This window comes from Dermochelys coriacea, chromosome 1, assembly GCF_009764565.3.
Source record: "Dermochelys coriacea isolate rDerCor1 chromosome 1, rDerCor1.pri.v4, whole genome shotgun sequence".
NCBI classification, from domain to species: Eukaryota; Metazoa; Chordata; order Testudines; family Dermochelyidae; genus Dermochelys; species Dermochelys coriacea.
In genome coordinates this window covers 231,992,705-232,009,153 of record NC_050068.2, presented here as the reverse complement: position 1 = coordinate 232,009,153, position 16,449 = coordinate 231,992,705, and the positions used below count along the sequence as shown (strand labels likewise).

At 39.5% G+C, this 16,449-nt stretch overlaps 1 protein-coding gene across 5 annotated transcripts in view; it reads left to right on the top strand.

Moving 5' to 3' along the window:
• RASSF8 (Ras association domain family member 8) overlaps nt 1-16,449 on the top strand; it is a 121,661-nt gene that overhangs the window by 65,819 nt on the left and 39,393 nt on the right. The window contains exon 1 of one of the 5 annotated variants that reach the window (XM_038374506.2): nt 10,864-10,974. The exons of 3 other annotated variants lie outside the window; for them this stretch is intronic. The gene's annotated coding sequence lies outside the window, so the exon portion shown is untranslated. Of the gene's footprint in view, nt 1-10,863; nt 10,975-16,449 lie in introns of those variants that run through there. One more of the 5 variants, XM_043516255.1, reaches the window with a different exon arrangement.

Genomic DNA, 16,449 nt, shown 5'->3' with positions numbered 1-16,449 from the left:
TAAGCTATCCTTTTTAAGCCTTGTAGTGATCACTTCTCTTCCTAAGGAACAGCAGTTCCTCTTGGAGTTGGAATTCTGTTGAGATAGTTCTGGGTCATGGCTACCTTTTTCTCTACTATATTGATCTTCCAAAAAGTGGTGATTCACCAGGTACTTCTAACTGCACGGAGATAAGAGGGTGGTGGCTGAGTTTTTCTGATGGAGGATGGATTCTGGAATTTGTTGATTGACTATCAGGGCTTGATGCAAAGCCTGTTTTGGTCGCAGTCTGGGGCCCTTAGTACAGGATCAGACATAAGGGCCGCCTTCAGCTGATTAAAGGCTTTCTGATACTTCTCAGGCCACTCAACTGCATTTGGTGTTTTTTCCTGGTTAGGTCAGTCAGTGAGGTCACAATTTGGCTGTAGTGTGGTACAAATAGTCTAATACTTGGCCAAGCCCAAGAAGGATTGGACCTGCTTCTTTGACATACAGCCCTATATGGGTGATGAAGGCTGACATTTCCTTGGCTGGGTCATCTAGTGGTACTTGCCAGTACCTCTTAATTAAGTCTATGGCGAAGATGAATTGGGCACATCCCACTTTCTCCAACAGTTCATCTGCGCATGGCATTGGATAGCTTTCTGGTCGAGTTACATCATTTATCTTACAGTAGTCCATGCAAAAGCAGATTTCCCCATCTGGTTTGGGAACCAGAACCACTAGAGAGGTCCATGCACTCTGAGGGGTGGATTACAGCCATCTGTAACATGTCCTTAATCTCCCTTTCTATTGTGGTTTTGGCTTGAGGAGCCATCCGGTAGAGTTGGGCTCTAATTGGACAAGCATCACCTGTGTCAATGGAGTGGTATGCATGTTCTGACCATCCTGGGGTGGCTGAAAACATTAGCGCGAAGCTGGTGCACAACTCCTGGCTTTGCTGCTGTTTACGCCCAAGGGTTGTGGAAAGGTTCACCTCTTTTTCGCCACCGTTGCTTTTCCCTTCCGTAGTAGACTCCTTCAGGCCACTCAGCGTCATCGTCTCTCTTGGGCTGTAAACTGGAGAACCTTGATTTCTTGGGAATAAAAGGGCTTTAGAGAATTAACATGGTGTACTTTAGGTTTTAGGGTATGGTCTGGTAATTAACAGCTCCCAGGCACTCTTAGATCATAAACTGCCCCTCCCATGATGCTTCCATCTTATTGGCCTGGAGCACTTTCAGAACCATGATTTGGTCACCTACTCTGAAGGAATGCCCTCTGGCATGTTTATCATACCAGGCCTTTTGCTCTTGTTGAGTACCCTGTAGGTTTTCTCAAGCAAGGGCTAGAGAGTCTTTGAGGGTGTTTTGCAGGTTGGTTACAAAGTCCAAAATGTTAGTTCTTGGAGAAGATGTAACCCCCTCCCATTGGTGCTTCATCAGCTGTAATGACCCCTTAACTTTGTGGCCATAAACAAGTTAAAAGGGTGAAAACTCCAAACTGGAATGTGGTACAACCCTGTAGGCAAAGAGCAACGCTGCAACACTAGGTTCCAATCACTGGAGTGCTTATTTATGAATTTACGTATCATGGCCCCCAAAGTTCCATTAAACTTCTCCACTTGGCCATTTGTTTGCTGGTGGTAAGGAGTGGCAACCAAGTGGTTCACCCCATGAGCTTCCCAAAGACTTTTCATGGTCCCCGCCAGGAAGTTGGTTCCCGAATCCATAAGGATATCGGAGGGCCAACCTACTCTGGCAAAAATGTCTGCCAATGGCTGGCTCATGCTTTTAGCCCTGGTGTTGCTTAGAGCTACTGCTTCCGGCCATCAGGTGGTAAAATCCGTGAAGGTCAGTATGTACAGCTTTCCTCTGGGTGTCGTCTTAGGGAAAGGACCCAGAATATTCACAGTTACACGCTGAAAGATAACCTCAATTATGGACAGTGGCTGGAGAAAGGCCTTGACCTGGTCTTGGGGCTTTCCCACCCTCTGGCACATCTCACAAGAGCGGACATGGGTAGAAACGTCATTGCCCATTCCCTCCCAGTGGAATGACTTTCCCAAATGGTCTTTGGTCCTATTCACCCCAGCATGGCCAACAGAGTTATCGTGGACCTCAAGAGCTTTCCCCTATACTTAATTGGAACTACCAGCTGTCTCTGAGGATGCCAGTCATCCTTGTACCCACCAGAAAGGGTTTCCTTGTATAAGACCCTCCTTCTACAACAAACCTGGACCTGTTAGAAGAGCTGAGAGGTGGTGGGTCATTCCGTGCTGCTATTCATGCTCCCTTGAGGCTTTCATCTGCTTTCTGCTCTACCTCAGCTCTAGGAATTATTTTGGGGAAGTTCTAAGGCCCTATGCAGGAGGTCAGACTAGATAATTACAATGGCCTTGGAATCTTTCTCTAAACATCTAACATCTTTCTCTAAATTGAAAAAAGTGCCTAGGAACCTTTTAACGAATAAAAGTGGTCATGACCCCAGTTTAAATTTTATTTCAAAGCATGACTCTTCGGCAGTACTCTGCCCACTAACATTCTAGAACGCTGATTCATTATTGACTCAGGAGGAAGAGAGCTGTTGAATCACTGATACCACTTCCTGCAATAGTCTGATTTTTTTCCATCTACTTAGATGGTAGAGCTACTAACCAGTTCTCTACTTAGCTCCTGAAAACTGACAGGATTACAGCACCGGAAATAGGATATTACATTTGCTTAGAGGCTTGAGAAGGAACGAAGAATTAGATTTATGGGATCAGTGACACATTCCATGTGCTCAAAATTGGCATGAACATTAAGATTCCACCCTTCTACATCAACAGGTGGAGATAGGGAGCTTCTTTTGGTTGTTGTTTTTCAGCACATTTCATTCCTATTTGCTGTTGCAGCAAACACTATTGCTGTAAGCTCAGGCAGTGCTCTTGATTTTTCCATGACCCCTCTCCATCAGCATTTTGGAAAGCTGTTTTGCACAGGCCACAGATGTTTTTGACTGGTGAACTCTCCACTCTCTTGCCTCTTCAGCTCTTCCTTTCCATTACAATTCAGCTCATAGTTCTCGTAGTTTGTTGGATCTCTTGTTCAACTCCAGCAGCACCCTTTAAAGTGGGCAAATTACCAAGAGCTATCCCATTTTACAAAGGATGGCCTTATTCCTCTGAGAATCCAACTGAGCCCAGTGTCCACTGACTCAATGTGCTCTGTATAGCCTTGTTAACATTCAACCCTGCTGGCATATTTGCTCACTATACATAAGGCCCTTTTTGGTAAACAGGCTTGTACTTATTCTCTATTTGAAAATCGTCACTTGGATCATTTAATGCAGCAGGACTTTATCTCTCTGAATGTAGGGGTGTCTCGTCACGCTTCTGTTTGTGGGACTTATAAGTTCCTCTGATTCTCATCTTCACTTTGCTGCTGGCATCCACAGAGAGGAATGAAGAGGTGGGTGAATTCCAAGCTAATCTAAAAAGGTGTCTGGAGAGTGGAGTATTCTCTTCCCCCCCCCCCCACCGCCCCCTTTCTGCTGCCCTGGAAGTTAGGGCTGGTGTAGGGAATAATCAGAAAGGAAACTTAAGTGTTACCTCTAGCTTTTTCAGTGTTTCTAACAAATATTTCAGCATTGCTATACATACCTGCCTCACTTCTCTTCTTTTGGGCTACAGCTGCATGGAAAAGAAAATCAAGATTCCTTCTATGACAATGTTATCTCTGGAACCCAACTCTTGGATTTTACTTCATTTTTCTGAATACTGTACAAGATTGCTTGTCATCTTTTTCTCCCTCCCCCCCCCCTTCAGAGTAGAACAAAACACAATGTGCCTTTTGTTCCTGTACTGTCTGTGTTGTAGCTTTTTAATGACCTTGCACTTGTTCAGACTGGTGAGAGAGCATAGCTGTAGAATATCATGATAAAAGCATCTCTTTTCTCCATTTCCTTGCTTGTAGCCCTTGTCACAATGACTGAGTGCTTGCTTTCCCCTCATCTTTTTAATGCAAAACTGCTGAAGTGCAGATCTGCACATGCAAATATAATAAATTATTTGCAATTGTATAGCGCCTTTCATTCAAGGCTCTCAAAGCAACTTACAAATATTAATGAATTTATCCTGAACACCGTACTGAAATAGGCAAGTATATCTTCCAGCATGCAGATGATGGTACAAAGAAGGTTGAAATTTTCAAAAGCGGCTGGTGATTTTTGCAGTGCCTCAATTTTGGGTGCCCAACTTGAGACCACCTAGAAGAGGCCTTGTTTTCAGTAAGTGCTGAAAACCCACCATCTGAAAATTAGACTGTTTTCAAGTGTCTCCGGCTGGCCACCCAACACCCAAAGTAGTGAGTCACCTCCTAATAAGAATTTTGGCCAAGGTGTCTTGCCAAAAGTGTGTGTCATGAAATCTGGCAGAGCTGGGAATAGAACTGAGATCTCCTGACTGTAGTTCCTGTGTTTAACCACCATGCTTGTTCTCCTCCAAGCCCGAAACTTGTCTTCAGAGGGACAACTGATTCTTCCCCTAGGTTGCTCTAGGGTGTTTTCTTCCTGTCTTTAGATAACCACAGCAGGTCTGTTGTAGTGGTTTTTGTTGTGGGTTGTTTTTTTGGGGGGGGGGGAGATTGCAGGTTTCCTGTTCCCCCAGTAGCAGTTTAAGGGCAGGGAAACAGCATGAACCTATTGCTGTCAGCGGTAGATGAAGCCTGGATCAGATGCCCCCACCCCGCTCCAATCCCTGCAAGTTGTTCCTGGTTTGTAGTTTCATTATGTTGAACAAGTGTACTGCAAAAGGCTTAAAATGATAAACTTCCTGCAGATGGTCAAATGTTAAACTAGATTTACAAGGCAGAGGTAGATTTTTATCAGAAAAAAAGCATAAGCACCAATGAATGGCTTTTGATTGACTTCTGCAGTTGCTGTAAAGTTGTAATGCAAAGTGTCACTTACTGTTCTTGAAACGGGTATGGGGGTCAGGTGTGTGATTGGGTGTTGCCCTTAAAGATAAAACAGGTTTTGGATGTGTTGCTGGGTAATGGGGGGAGGGGGAATACTAAAAATGTGATCATTAATGTATCTGTAGATGGTGGTTTGGAGTTTGCAGTCATTCTCATTTTCCTGCTAAGTGCCAAAGTGAAAATTCAAAGGTGGGAAGACTGAGACAGAATGCATCTGGGAACATGTGGAGGGGGAAAAGACACAGAAATAGACCACAGGAAGAAGAGATCATGCTAAGAAAATGTACTACATACAAAGGAAGGCAAGATCAGAATTTATACAGACTGTTGTACTGGAAAAACATCTGAACAATTTTTTTATATTTTCAAATAGAACCTTTTAGCATTAGACATTTTTGTCACTGAGCAGTAAAAAGAATGAAACTAGTATCCTTCCTGTGAAATCATACTTTTATTTATCGTTTGTTTAGCTGATCTTTTATAGTTTAACTTAGCTTCAGTTATTCCACTGATCTATCGACTGCTGGGAAATTATGCTTAATTATTGAAGTAATCAGATACAGTAAAATGTGATGCCAGCTTCATTGTATGCAGCTATGAAAAATGCTTAGTGCAAAAGCTATATGTGTATTACACACACAGTCTATAACAAGGGGTCAAAGCTCGACCTCTTAATGTTTGTATAAACCCATATGAAAACTTAGCTATAATCTCTCTCGCAATCTGTGCTTGCATGTTGTATTGATTTTAAACTCATTGAAATGCACCTTAGTCATTCTTAGCCTATCTTGAGGGAAGACTGGACATTTAGAGGAGTGTCAATCTGAGTACAATCTTGTGTTTTTTCTCCTCTTCAATTTAACTGTTCCATATTTCTCAATCACTTAAAAAAAAAAAAAGGCTTTATGTTTGAAAATTGGGATTCCAGGCTTTGGGGGCATAAAGCACTGGTTCCAAGCTCTAGCTGTTTTCAAGATAGCACCAAAATAACACGAGTAGAAGTGGGAAGAAAAAGGTAAGATGGGAATCGGAATGAGGTGAGCTTAAAGTCCAATACCTTGCAGACTTCCAAGTCTAGAAAGACTTTTATAGATTACAAATAATTTTACAGCCAATACACTCAAAACTCAAGTCAGAAGGGAAAAGTATGGATTCCTACATATTTTTTTTTCACTTCACTCTAAGCAATCCTATCTTTCTACTTTTAAAAGTGTAAAATTGCTCCTATACATGGCAAAAGGTTTGCTTATTTTTCCACAGCATACAGTTATGTCCACCTTTTGGGGGTTGTTTTTGTACAACTTCGCAGAGGGAAGCTTTGTCACAAGAACTTATCATATTCACATGTTAGAAGTTCTGATAACTGCAATCTGTAGCAAGACTATCCTGTTCAAGAACAAATATCTGTTTTGGTTTCTAAAATGGTGTTTTGTTTCTTCATTAAAAACAAAATACAGAGCATGTCACTATATAGCAATTCTTTTTAGCATTGCCTTTGAAGAGAGGTGTGAGTGAGAGTGAGCGAATGTACAAAAGAATAACTATGTAACATGATTGCCTTTTTTTAGAATGTTATAAAGAAGGGATGAGTGAGAACATAAGAAGGGAGGCTTTTTTTATACTTCACAAGATGAGAAAAAGATTATATTACACAAAAGAATAAATGGACACATCTGACATCAGGAATTAGATCATTCAAAAAACCAGTAGGAGAACACTTCAGTCTCCCTGGTCACTCAATAAAATACTTAAAAGTGGCAATTCTTCAACAATAACTTCAAAAACACTCCAGTGTGAAACTGCAGAACTGGAATTAATTTGCAAACTGGACCCCATCAAATTAGGCCTGAATAAAGACTGGGAGTGGATGGGTCATTACAAAAACTAATTTCCCCATACTAATTTCCCCCCTGCTGTTACTCTCACCTTTTTTTTAACTGTTGGAAATGGGCTACCCTCATTACCACTCCAAAAGTGATTTTTTTCCCTCCCTTGGTATTCTGCTGTTAATTGAATTGTCTCATTAGACTGACCCCCCCCCCCCCACTTGATAAGGCTACTCCAGTCTTTTAATGTACTGTGTATATACGTACCTGCTACTGTATTTTCCACTCCATGCATCTGATGAATTGGGTTCTAGCCCACGAAAGCTTATGCCCAAATACATTTCTTAGTCTCTAAGGTGCCACAAGGACTCCTCGTTGTTACTACAGAAGTATAATTTGCAAACCTTGTCCCTTATCCCTGCAAAGAATTTTGCAGACATGAGTTGATCTGTTAAAAAGTTACACACATGCATACATTTTGGAGTTACCTTTATGCTAATGAGTGGGAAATACGATTAGGCACCCTATGATATCTTCACAGGCTATGCAGGAAAGGTAGGGAAACAAAAATAGCTTGACAAGGAATCCTGTATTTCTGCCTTGGTGTTTTATGTATGTGGGTGGGAGAGGAGAAATAGACCCTACTACATAAAGAAGCCCACTGTTCGTTCACACACTGGTGGGTACATTCCCTTAACTTTTTTTAGATCTCTGATTATGTTCGACAAATTTGAGTTTGAGGACTGAGTCATGTTTTTATTACAGTGGTTTATATTCCAGATCAGTCCAATGGAGAAAATAGGGATTTCTGATAAAATTGTAATAGCAAACTAAATCTGCCCCAAGCTGACAGTGACTGCTGGCAACAAGCAAGAATGGGCTATATCGAAGTGCATGTCAAAAGAGAAAATAAGTAAATTTCAGTAACAGTAATGTGTAAGGTCTTCCAGTTCTGTCAAAGAGGTCTTTCCTGGCACTGTTTGATTACAAACAGGGCCGGCTCTAGGTTTTTTGCCGCCCCAGGTGCGCTGCCAAAAAAAAAAAAAAAAAAAACCGGAGTGCAGCTGAAAGGGAGGGAAGGCGGGGGGGAAGAGTGCCACCCCTTGAGAAGCGCCACCCCAAGCACATACTTGGTTTGCTGGTGCCTAGAGCTGGCCCTGCTCAGAAAAGCTCCCCGTTGTCCCCTTTTCCTAAATGTACTCTGGTCATTTCACCAGGCAGTTTAAGAAATAGGTCCCCTTTTATGTTTCTGGTCACTTAGACATGGATCAAGTCCTGCTTTTTGTGCCCTTGTTCTTATTATCTGTTGTCCCAGTTTTGTTTGAACAAAATAGCCAGTAAATAGCTTTTACTTAAATCCTACCTCAGAGCAGGAGCATTCAAAACAATGCCTGAAGTCTTGCCAACTTTCATGATTTTATTGCAAGTCTTGTTATATTTCTTAAAGTCCCAGCTCCTGGAGATGTGTGGCTACAGGAGTATTTCAGCTTTCACTGAACCAAAAAAAAAAAGTACCTTTGTATCCATCGTGGTTGCAGAGAAAAGTTTGCAAATGTGACAACCTAATGGCCCAAACACCACTAGGAAAATAAAACCCCCAGATTTCATGTTTTTATTCTCATTATTTTTAAGTGAAACTCATGATATTTTCGGGACCTGAGTTGATATTTGAATGTGTGGGGTTAGCAAGACTGATTGTCAGAAGGTCATGTAATGTTTCTAGAAATGAGATACACGGATTGTTAGAAAAGCGGTTTATACTCTGAGAATTCAAGAATTTGTTTTTGCAGAAATCTAATGTATAGAACACCAGTTGTCTGTAGTAACAATGAGGAGTCCTTGTGGCACCTTAGACTAAGAAATGTATTTGGGCATAAGCTTTCATGGGCTAGAACCCAATTCATCAGATGCATGGAGTGGAAAATACAGTAGCAGGTGTATATATACACAGTACATTAAAAGACTGGAGTAGCCTTATCAAGTGGGGGGGGGGTCAGTCTAACGAGACAATTCAAAAAGGAAAAAGGACATCATATACTTATGAATGCCAGAACCAGTCAGAAAACTATACTGTCACTTCTTGATTTACGTGTACCCTATGGGCCTGATTCTTTTCACGCTGGCTTTAAACCCATATGATTCCACTGGCTTCAGTGATTTGCATATGTGTAAATGAGGTGAGTCAGGTCCTGCATGTGTGCATTTCAAATCCAATAAAGCAATTTGTCCTAGTGCTTTGTCACTAGCAGGTTTTTTGTGCATGCCTTTGGCACATGTTGGTGGTCACCAACCACCTGAGAAATGTGCCAATAACTTATTGATAAACAGGACACCTTGGTATAGCCTGTTGCTATCAAAACATGGCTCTTTAATTTTTTTTGTTTGTTTGTTAGTTTGTTTGTAAATGATCTTTGGAAGGGTTTTGCATTTTGTCTGCTTGCTCTGAAAAAAATTCAAAGTAGGAAGCTAAGAGTGTAGTAGATAGGAAAAACTCTAATCCTTTTGCCTAATCTGAATATGTATTTTCTGATGTTTTTCCCCTGGCCTCTTCTTGCCTACATGCACGCTCTCCCTCTTCTATGAAGTTCCTTTGACAATATGAACTGTTCTGCTCTCCCCAGTGTTCTGGCTCCGTTTTCAGCAGCAGCTTGTGGCCCATCATTTAGCTGACTCTTTATTTCTAAATTCAGAAGCTGTTCCAATAAACAGTATCCAAAACAAAATGCCTCAAACAGCACAGCTACATAATCTCACAATAATTATACATCATCGTTTCTCAATGTTTAAAGCCACTTAACATCTTAACGTAGAAATATCTCTCAGAAGGGGGAGCAAAGAAAACCAAGTTTGTTAATTATTGCTCTATCTTTAGCCCGTAAAGATCTAACAACTCTGTAATCACCAGCACAAAGGATTTTTTTTAAAATGTATGTTAGCCACAGGGCCTCAAAATTGCATCAGTTGAAAATCTCTAATTCGGTTACTTTCAAGACTTTCAAGTGGTGTTCTTTAACGACACTGGAGCAATCAGAGGCTCTTTACAGTTGTCATAATCACAGAAAGTATATTCTGTTGTCTTTTTTAAAAAGTAGAGCTTTGCAGTGCACAAAATTTCTTTGCAAATAACAAAAAACCCACAACACCAAACAATTCTTGATCAATGCATTCTAAGTAGCAATAATTTTCTTGTGGCCTTAGAAAGATATGGCTGTTATGATCCTTATATAAAACTCTCTTTTTCCATACTTGTTGCATAAATATTTCCCTGTCTGCAGTTGATGTAAAAGCTATGATTACACTAGAGGGAAAACTTGATCTTGCAGATTTAGATGACAGTGACGCTTATTTTGATATCCTGAATACCTTTATTATCCAGAGAGAGGTAAAAACCAGCGATAAAATTGTTTAAATCAAGAACTTTCTCCTCCTCTGGATACTAGAGAAAATGTCCGTATTCTAATGTGGAATGTTTTATTATACAGCAAACTAACTATTTCTGAAAAGTATATAAAGGAAGCATCTCCGATTAATGCATCAATAAATGGTTCAGGTTGCAGTTCATTTTTTCTCTTAAATGTTTAAATCAATTCTTCTTTTCTTTTTCACTCTAACTTTGTTGTTGAATCTCTAAATTAAACACGGCAAACTTTTGTCTCCAATCCCTGAATTGTAAGAAATATGGTTTTCAAAGAGACTGTACATGTCAGAGGAATAGAAGATTAGGGAAATCTGAAAGCTTTGTCAGTGAGCCAAACAGGTTTGAATTCTGTGGTTCTGACTGTAGAACTAGACATAAGGGAATGTCTCCTTACATTTTGTATAGATTCCCTAGGTGTTGCTGCAGATTCCACTGCAATGTATTTTTCCATAGTTGTCCAATTTTTATCTGGTTTTCTTTTTACCAGCATTTTAACTTGTAAAATTTTGAGTCTAATGATGGGGGGATATATAGACTGCTTAAGCATAGCACTAGGAGGCTTAGCTAAAGAAAAGGGGGGCAGAATCTGTATTGGGAAATTTAGAAATCTTAAACAATAGGCACATAAATAAAATGAGCTATAAATTGTATAAAACACCCAGACCCTTCCTAAAAAGAGGTTTTTTTGTTTTCAATTTTTCAGTGCAAATTGCTTGAGAGACTGTATAGCCTAGCAGATAGTGGATTAGACTGGGAGCTAGTAGGACCTGGGTTCTATTCTTGGCTGTACCATTTTTCTGCTCTGTGACCTTAGGTAAGTTACTCTGTTTTCCCCTCCCACCCATTTTCTATCTAGTGTTTTTAAATGCTGAACTCTGGGGCTGGGACTGTTATTTATTGTACATGTTCATACAGCACAATCACAGTCTGATCTTAGTTGGGGCCTCAAAGTGATACTTTAAAACAAATATTGTATTACAGTAACCCTGACAGCAGTGGCAAAGAAATTATGACAGAGAGTAACATTTCTTATTGATGGATGTGCCACTAAAGCCTTGTGAAACTTTCCCATGTAGACAAGTTATACAGGTATAATTAAGCCATTGTAGTTATACCAGCATAAGTCCGTGTGTGGGCACTCTCATTCCGCAATAAGATTAGCTTTTTCCAGGTTAGTTTAAATCGCTTCCAAAACAACAAGCTGAACTGGGGAAAGGCACTAACGTAATGAAATCTGAGTATCCACAATGGGGTTATACTAGTATAGCAATAATACTTCAAATTCATGTTTTACCTTGTATTAGTATAACTGTCCTCTGTAAACAAGCCCTAACTCACTTTGACTTTTAGATAATCACTTAAACGCTTTGTCTCAGAGTTCCTGTCTAAGTGGGTATAAAATACCCATCTACGCGATTATCTGTGGATTAATTTTTGTAAAATGCTCTGGAATCTTTGAAACAAACTGTATATGATGTAGTAAGTAGTCATCTCCCTTAAAGATCATTTTCTAAAATTGTGATGTACCATATAATATAAGACATCACCAACTTAAACCCATGGCTACATTTTTAGTTTCTTTGTAAACTTGGATATATTGTTCTAGTGCTTAATTTACTGGTTAAGATCTGAGATGAGCTTGGGAAATCTGTGGTGTTTTACTTTCAGTTCCTCTGTTTGTTTTTCATTATGTTCATTTCATCAAGGATTTGTAAGTTTGTAGATACTTCATCCCACACGTGTGTGGGTTGAATCATGACATTTGGCCTAAGCTGATTAGCTTGCCTGTTAAATGAGGGGAATTTGGTGCTTATTTCATAGAGTATAAGAGATAAAAATATATGTTGGCAGTGATTTATGCTAAATTGATAGCTTTTGTTTAGAACTGAATTAGGTTTTCCCCACTAACTACTTTTCCATCTTTTCTTCTATGTCCATTTTAGTTTTTATTTTGTGGTGGCCAGCTGACACCTCTGCACAGTATAGCAGTAACAACCTGTTGCCTTCAGTGGCATTTTTCAGGGAAAGCTGTGTTCTATCTGGAATCGTGCAGTTTCAGCTTAATTTTTTATGATAACTGAATACTGAGTCTGTAAATTGTACAGTGGAGAGACCGTGCAATCTCTCTGGTTCAAGAAAAATTCCTGTAATGTGTATTCAGGTATTGCATTGAGCCAATTTTCAGTATTTCACTGAGTGAAGTACAATACTCAGTTAAACTCAGCTAATAGCACAATTTTAGCTTTACTCCATATGTTTTTGCAGTGACCTAACACTAATGCCATAGGACATAACTAGGTTAAGAAAGCTCCATTGTAGTCTTCATAAGCGCTGTGTTAATGTTGATCTGTTCATGCTGTGTTACTTGGGTAGAAGTTTTAAGGTGAATCTGTTTTTCTTATATGAAGTGTGTAAAGCACTTCATTCAGTAGCAGGTTTCTTCATTTGTCTAAAGGCTTACAGAGCACTTGTCTGGTGAAAAGACAAGCACTTTCTACCACTGCTCTTGCAGCAAGAGACATCCCTTGTGTTTGACTTTGACAATGGCAGCTTTGAAGTTAAAACTAACCTTAGATCAGATTTTAAGGTTGGATTTCAAGGCTGAGTCCCATTGCTGAGTAAAGCACAGGAAGGGCAACTTGACCTCTGGCAGGCCATTTTTTAAAAAGTCAACATATTGTAGTGTCTGGACAGAAACTACCAATTGTATTGTACTGAATCTCTGTGCCAAGAGCTACATTTCCTCTAGTATTGCAACATCACAAAGAAAATTGGCAGCGAAAGCAATAAATCTTAACAATACCAGAGGTCTGTTAGCATCACAGAACTGAAGTCTTAATTGTTCTAGCTCCCCCTGGTTATTAAAGTCAAAATTTAATAAAGTAGATGGTCACTTTTGGTCACTTTTCATTAGATCCCTCCGAGTATTATCACAAGAGGAAATGCACTCTTAATGAAGAATTCAGTATGTTTTTTGAATCAGGGATTAAAATTGCTGTCTGTTCATCGAGTTGCCTAGTTAAAATGTGTTTTGTTACGTTTTTATGTTGATAGAAATGTAGAGGTGACACTAAATTTCCCAAGAATGTGTTCTAAACTGATTAAAGTGAAATTTCTAAGCATGTTGTTTTGTGTGGGCTTTTCAAAATTTGCTAATCCCTGTTTGTTCTTTTTGGTATATGCAAAAATATTGAAAATCTAAACTGATTCTCAAAATAAGTGAGGCTCAATGCTTGATTTTAAACTTCAACACCTGGTATATATCTGTTTCCTTTTTAGCATTCCTGAAAGTTGCTTGTGATACTTCTATGCTATTTAAACTCTGAATCCCTTTTCTCTTTGGGATGGTTTTAAAAATATGTAAAAATTAATGCTCCTCCTATCCATTTTAACTGCTTTCATTTATCTACCTACTGGTATGGTCCCTATTACATTGTAATCAGAGTGCCTCATAGTGTTTAATATTTGTATCCTAGCAACATCCCTTGGAGATAGGAGAATGCTATTATCCCCATTTTAGAGATGAGAAATTAAGACACAGAGACTTGCCCTCAGTCACTCAAGAAGGCGCAGTGGTGGATCAAGGACATGAACCCAGGTTTCCCAAGTCTTTCCATGGCTTAGTCCTGTTTCAAATGAATAATTACCATCTATTCCTGAAAGATGTAAGAGGAAAGTTCCTGACTTAGAAACTTAGTTCTTCACCAACTACAATTCTACAGAATGATTTGTCAGATTTTATATTATCAGGTGCCGTGACAAATACTAATTATTTTTATAATACTTTAGTGTAAATACAGGAAGTTACAGTAATATTTGTATCTGTGCTGAAATTTGTTTGAGCAATTCAGGTGCCTAGATACTTACTGTTCACTAAAAGACTGCATTAATCTAAATTATTTTTGGCTAGAAAAAAGATAGAGGTGTGTGTGTTGGAATTCTTAGCTTTCGGTACAAAGTTTAGAACCTCATACTCCTGTATGCGTTTGCATCCATAACATCAAAATTCAAAGGGTGACTGCATATGGAGAGACGCATTAGAAAACAAGCTAGACTAGAATATGGGCTTTTTTCCTACAGGTTTCCTTTGAGCGTTTATCTTTTTAATGTATGTTTTGACAGAGTGCAGCAGTTATTGTGTGGCTGACAATGGATTATGGTATTGTTTGTTTAGGATTCAGAAGACTGGTATTAGATTGCTGGTTGTCAGCAAAGTGCAGGATATACCACATGGTGTTTGCACATGGAAACAATATGACCGTAGGCCCAGCCAGCACTGGAATTCAGATAAAGTGATACCGTTCTCTCTAGCTTTTATATTTCTGTGAAGAGTCCTAAACGCTAGGACTATGTATTGAAGCTTTTGAATGTGGCCTTATGCTGCAGTTTGAGAATTTTAACTTTGTGAACTCATAAACTTCAGTTATGACTTCACAATATCATTTTTAGGTCTTAATGGATATGCAGGTTAAAAACAATACAACAAATAAAATGCACTATCAACTTAAATTCTTCTGAAATGTTTCTAAATTAAAGCCACTGACCCTACCTGTTGGTTCATGTTGCAACTAGGATGTCACCAATCAATTTCACTAAGTGAAACAACTGTAAATAAATGGACAAATCAGACTTCAACCTCAACTGTTTTTTTTTTTTAATTAAGGGTCTTTTTCTTCTGTGGGTTACTCCCATATAGGGGAACGGAACTCAGCTGTTTCCATGCATGGAATTTCTCTCATCCTTCCATTGGGTGGGGAGGGAACAAGCTTGACCACCTACATAGCATGTAAATCCCACACCAAAAACAACTTCCCTTGCCACAGAACTTCTGTATCCTCCAGCGGAGATTCTCTGGGAAGAAAAACAAGAGCTTTAAGTCTGCCTTGCATATACCTCCTTGCAATTAGTGTGCAGCAGTGAATTCTTGTTTTTATTATTTGTATGTTTTTCTTTTTTTAAGAAAAATGAAAACAAAAAGTACTGTCAGCTGCATTGCATTGCCCATGTTGAGATTTTTAAAATGCTGAACAATTCCCTGGGCAATGATGTCAGTGTTTCAGGTTGAAGTTCAAGCAGTCCAGCATGCCTAAAAGAGAGTTGTACTTCAATTCCAGTCATGATGAAAACACATTAATGATTATTTGAATCATCGCTATGGGCTTCAGGGCCGGAGAAGAGCTCTCCTTTGAGAGCTGGGACTTAATCTTTCCTTCCAAAATGTAGGTGAACTAGCTTAATTTTTTAACTCCTTTAACAAGACAGCTAGAAAGCCTGCTCCCTACTAAATCAGGACATGCATTGTAGGGAGCAGAGAGCATTGAGAGAACCTTGTTTGGTTTTTGGGAAAGGCTTACATGCTCTTCCCATGACCAGTGATAGGCTGCCTTGGAATCCTAACTTTTCAGTTCCCTAGCTTCAGATTGATCAAATCACTAAACCTATGCAATTGCACCTATTCAGAAAATGGCCATTTTAAATGGTAGTAACTTTCTCAAAGAACTTGCACATGGGATACCATATGTGCACAATTTACTTTTTATGCAAAATTGTTTTGCTCCATATTATCATTATTTTTGCTCATTATCGTTATATTTTCTCCATATTATCACTACCATTATTTGTATTTTGGTAGCCCATGGGGCCTCAGTCATGAACTAGGGCCCCACTATGCTAGGTTCTGTACAAACACATAATAAAATGTTTTTCCCTGCCCTAAGTTTACAATCCAAGTATGATGTTAGAGACAACAGTTGGATCCAACAGACAGAGAGGGGTTGCACAAGGAGACATGGAGGCAAAATGTCAGCCTGAAAAGTAGTGGTCCTAGCCCACCAGCTGCCAGTGTTGAGGTTTTTATATGCATTGCATCAGATCATGTTAAGGAGGGATTTAAAGGAGGACAATAAGGTGGCTTAGCTGATATTTATGTGCAGTTCCTCCCATGTGTAAGAGGCAGCATGAGAGAATGCAATGGTGCCAGTTGAAATTAACACGTGGGAAATTAACACATGGGTGATGAAAGCTGGCATTGCTGGCAGAGCAGAGATAGGGGGTCAATGTTTGGAGAGTGTAGGCCAGATAAGTAGGCTGGGGCATATGGAGTGAAGGGCCTTAAAATGAAGATGAGTGGCTTGTGGCTGATGCATGGAGAAAGGAGGGAGCTGCTGGAGAGACTTAGTGAGAGTGACAGTTGAAATGAAGACCTGAGCAAGTCAGAATATTTTCATCTAAACGTTTTTCTAATGAAAAATGTACTTTGGCAAAACTGAAATTTTCTGCAGGAAAACTT